We start from the raw sequence: 5,388 nt of genomic DNA, 5'->3' as shown, positions 1-5,388 counted from the left end.
CCCCCCCCCCAGAAAAAAAAAAAAAAAAAAACTATACACAAAATCAGAGATAACTAAATCTCTCTCTCTCTCTCTCTCACACACACACACACATATATATATATATATATATGATATTTCAAATCTCTTTAAAATATTTGGTAATATAATATTGTGATTAGAAATGCTTTTTGGATCCTCAAAGACTAATCCTAACACAAATTTCCTTAAATTATCATTCAAAAATAAAATATGAATTATTTTCTAAAAATTGAATTTTTCAAAATATTGAATAAAAAATTAAATCTATACGCCACTATAGTATTAAAGTTTGTTACTACTAGTAAGTATTATTTAATGGCGTGGATAAATAGAACACCACACGGTTTAATGTGGTCTTTAATTAAAGCTTTTGGCAGATAAACATACTTATCTTGCAATTAATGTTGTACAATTAAAAGGTGTCGTGGAATAGTAAGCATTCGTTCATTTTAAATTTAATAAAAAAAAACTTGGATGCAAGCCTCGTAAATGAATTCACCTTAATAAAGAGTATTTTATCCTTCAAAATAAAATTTATCAGTGTGAATTAAACTTTTTGACACAAACCTAGTTTAGTTGAATTATAAAGAGATAGTTTTATTTTTTCTAAATTAGACTGATTACAAAATGAATATCAAACATCGAATAAAAATAATTCTCTATTTTTTTTGTATTAACTAAACAATAATTGGTAGTCCAAAAAATAGAGTTGGATTTTATCAATTTGCATTTGTGCCTATGAAAATTGTCTTTTGAATATGGTCATCTAAGTAGGGCAAAGTCTTTAAATAAGCCATAACTAATTTGTCACGTTTCATTGACCATCTTTAATCTTATCAATATAATGCTTACGTGATATTTTCTCCGTCTTAAATTATCTATTGTGATATTAAAAAAAAATTATCTCAAAATATTTCGTCAAAAAGATCAAGACAAAATTAATAATTTTTAATTTTTTTCGTTTTATCCTTTGTAGTACGTATTCTTGAAGATGGTAAGCACCTGATCAATAGAAATATATAATGAAGAGTGATATATCTCAAGACATATAAAGGTAAAATAGTAAAAAAAAAAAATCATCATAATAATTATTTTCTTAAAAGACATGTAAAAGAGAAACACAACATATATTAGAGAATGTCAACCTAGTCTTGGGAGGATGAATCTACTTGTTCAATTTTCTAGTCACATTATAATTAGTTTTGAGAAAAAAATCACATTTCAATTACTTGTTTAAACATGGGATATATGAAAATAAATGAGATTATGAGAAAAAAATAATTGGTAGTTGATCTAAATATAAGTTGACTTGGAGTTTGTGTTCCCATTACACATTTTTAACACCAAAAAAGACCTTATCAAATTAATTATTGTCACTTGTCTTTTACCAAAGAAAAAATAAAACTTTGAAGTGTCATAAAATAATAAAAAATTAATTCACTCTGGTACATGAATTGATACTTCTTTTATACATTAATACAATAGCAAAAGTTAAAACAAGAAATGCAAATTTTCTTAATAGGCCCAACTAATTCAATTTTGTATTACATACGATCCCTTTATTATATTAAAGGTGAATCTGCTTTTTATTAAAGATTTCTCGAACCTGAAATTTCTTACCTTGATTAAAAATGAAGAAATCTTACCCCTCTCAAAAAATTTAATAATAGCTAATTAGTTGCTAATCGAAAGTCAACCACTACTAGGTCAACTTCTTTTGAGGTTGAATTCTTGTGACAACACTTAATTTCCTAAATACTAAATACATTGTTTAGTTATCAAATTCACAAAGGGTCGCAATGGAGAAAAAAAATATTTTTTTCATTTTTAACTAGATATTTCAGATTCGAACCTTCTTAACTTTCATAACAACGAGTCGCCATAAGATAATATAAACATTTATTACAAGTAAGTATATAAATGTCAACTATTGACTATGAATATAATAAGTACATGAAATAAATATAATTAATTGGATAGTGGATATTAAATTTGAGTATATACTATAATACTATTTATAACATCATGATAATAAGACTATTGACTTTTGAACTATTTGATTTTCTCTCACATTAATTCCATTATATTGCCTCTACCCCACCCTAAAGGGCAAATTAAATTATTAATATATCATGGTATCACTCCAATAATTTAATTCACCCTCAACTACATGTCTCAGGTTCGAACTCTAGTTGAATATAAAATCATCTTTGTTAGAGAGCGTTTTTATAACTCCCCAAACAATGTAGAACTTTTCAACACACATCCAAGTTTAAGATCGAACTCTAACACGGATACAGATCACCGGATGGAAAACCAAAAAATGATTTAATTTATGGACAAAAATTATATATACATATATACAGCTTGATATACATATGATAAAGAGATATTCAAAGCCACCAGTATTGACCTATTCTCAAAGTCAACTCCTCTCCCTCTCTCTCTCTATATAAACAAACTAAAAAGCCCTAATTCCAAAAAACCTAAAATCATTATTCCAACAACTCTTTGTCTCATTTTCTTCCTTTCATTCAACATCCAAAAAAAAAAAAAAAATTAAAAAAAATGGGAAAAACAATATTTTCATCTTGTTGCTACTTCATATGTCCTTCAAAATCATCAATGGTTAACCTAATATTTCACGATGGAACGATGAGAGTGGTCACCGGAAAAAGGCTAGCCGGAGAGATAATGTTCGAGTTTCCAGAATGCATGGTTTGTCATGCAGACTCATTCTACATCGGAAACCCTATTCCCTCCTTAAACTTAGACGATAAGCTCAAAAATGGCGATACGTACTTCATTCTTCCTCTAGATTATTTTCCATCGTGCAACGTGCTCTCAGCTTCTACTCTAGCTACCCTGGGCTCAAACCCTAGACGGACTCCAATCAACTTCAGGAACCCTATTTTTCAATATGTAAAGGCGGAAAATGGTAGGGTTTTGATAAAAGTGTCACAAGAGTTCATAATAAAGCTACTTACAAGAGGAAATGAAGATCAAGAAAATATTATTACAAGTCCTAGTGATGGTAAGTTTTTATGTAATACACCAGAATTAAAGAAACAATATGAACAATTAGTTGGTACAAAAGGGCAAATTTGGTCACCTAAACTAGAGACTATTTCTGAATATAAAATTAGGTATTCTCCTTGTAGGTTTATAGGGTTTGAATGGAAGCAAAAAGAATAATGAAAATTAATTTTCAATTTTTGTGTATAGTTTAGTTTAGTTTCTTTTGAAGTGAATTGAAGGAAGAAATTAATTGTAGTTAATCTATTGTATGTAGCAATAATATTGTATCTAAATGTACAGAAATATATATATGATGTTACCAACTACTAATTTTCAACAAGTATTTTATGGTAAAGGTAAACAATAATTGAAGAATGAAAGATCTAAAATTTGAATTTAATTTAGTGCAAATTAAATTATTGAATTCATTTTGGCTTAATCATCTGATATTCAAAATCGGCCAAACAAATTTGGGGCCGCATTCGTGTAAGATTCATTTAAGGGGAAGCTACTTTCTACCGGTGGCTTCTTCATCAAATGTTACCGACTTGAGTTCAAGGTCTTTAATTAAAGGTGGAGCAACCAAAACTTATTTTTGTGAAACTTTAATATTGTTAAATTTGGTGATTGTGAAATGGTAAACACGCGAGATTCAAACTCTTGTACTAATAAAGAGCAAGAATGTTTGAATCTTTGAGTATTCCCTAATAAGAGAGCTCGGATTGGATCGGTATGACTCTTATGGTTGGATGTCGGTCCAGCCTAGTATGAAATTCCGTATCCAGTAACCCATCCAATACAAAGGGCATTAAAGACCTTTAATTTTTGCGGTGGAGTTGTAATTAAGAAGGCCCAAGTATAAATACTTTTTACAAACCAAGAATAATTAGGATTACCAAATGAAATTTTGTTCTTCATCATTAATAAGAGGTATCGAATTTGAGCCTGAGTGTGAAACTTATCACTTGTCCTTTATATTATCACTGTATTATTTGGTTGTTGGCTTTGCGTTATTGATGTTGATTGTTTTAAGGTGCTTGTTGTTACTTGACGAGGCACATAGTTTGAGGTACTCTATACATTCGGGCTCAACAAAGATGTATCAAGACGCCAATATTAGACTTTTATAACCAAATTGAAACATCTACTTTCTTCAAATTAAAGTTTAACGATCGATGAAAGACCTCAACTAGTATTGTACAAAAATCGCAAAATTCTATCCAAACGTTCAATTTAATTAGAAGACAATACTTGAACCATATCATTCGTTGTTCTTACAACACAATGATCGAACAATTTATAGTGTATATTTGGTCTTTCTTTAACAATATATCCAATGTAACCTCACAAAGCTTCAAGACTTGGAAGGGTGGGGGAGTTCCCAGACCTTACCCCTACCTTGTGAAAGCAAATAGACTATTTCCGATAAACTCCTACTTTTGAATCCATTACTTAAAATATAAAATTCTAAGTTAAATGTATTTTTTTGAAAACATTTAACTTTGACTAACATTTTATGTTTCGGGAAAGAGTCAAATCAAAAAGTCGCTCAATTGTATGTTGTCTTATCCTGCATTTCTGCAAGAGGTTCTTTCCGCAAAATGTCTAATAACTTGATATATATAACGTAATAAACATGAGATTATTCATCAAGACTTAAGCAAAAAGAAAGAATATCATCAAGACTTCCTGTGATTTTTACCCACATCATTGACCATTACGCTACAGCCTAAGGTACTAGTATATAACGAAAGTGTTATGACCCCCTAACCACGAGCTTAATCCATTGCCAATCGAAACCAAAGAGGCATAAAGGAGGAGTATGCTAAAGTTTGGTATTTTAATGCTCCACTCAATTATAACGTATTCAGTGTAATCCCACAAGTAGAGTTTGACGGTAACTTTAACTCATAGAGTTTCGTTAGGGGTAATAAAATCATTATTAGGTAAATTTGGATATCCTTTCTCGAAAAATTGGAGGCAAATTTGAATTTTTGAAAATTTTGTTTTGTATATATTTTTCACTATGCGTGGGATCCATAGAAGAAGGGTTGAACCATTCATATATTTGTTCTTGTTCAATCAATCATTTGACTTAGCTTCAATATGTAAATAACTTGGGATCCGCTATATAGATCTTATATAAATATGCCTTAAATCAAGAATGTACCTATTTTCATGTGCTATAGTTCATGAATTTTTGGTGATATGTGATCCCGACTTGTTTTTGTCTAAATTTTTCATGGAAGTCCATTACAACCTTAATAATGGCGTGAGTTGGTCCCGAGGGGCAAACATACGCATTTTCAAGTTCAAAGTTTGTTCGTAAATGCGAAAATATGCCTTAAA

This window comes from Solanum tuberosum, unplaced genomic scaffold, assembly GCF_000226075.1.
Source record: "Solanum tuberosum cultivar DM 1-3 516 R44 unplaced genomic scaffold, SolTub_3.0 scf00072, whole genome shotgun sequence".
In the NCBI taxonomy this organism is placed as follows: domain Eukaryota; kingdom Viridiplantae; phylum Streptophyta; class Magnoliopsida; order Solanales; family Solanaceae; genus Solanum; species Solanum tuberosum.
Note: the sequence above shows the minus strand (reverse complement) of the source record.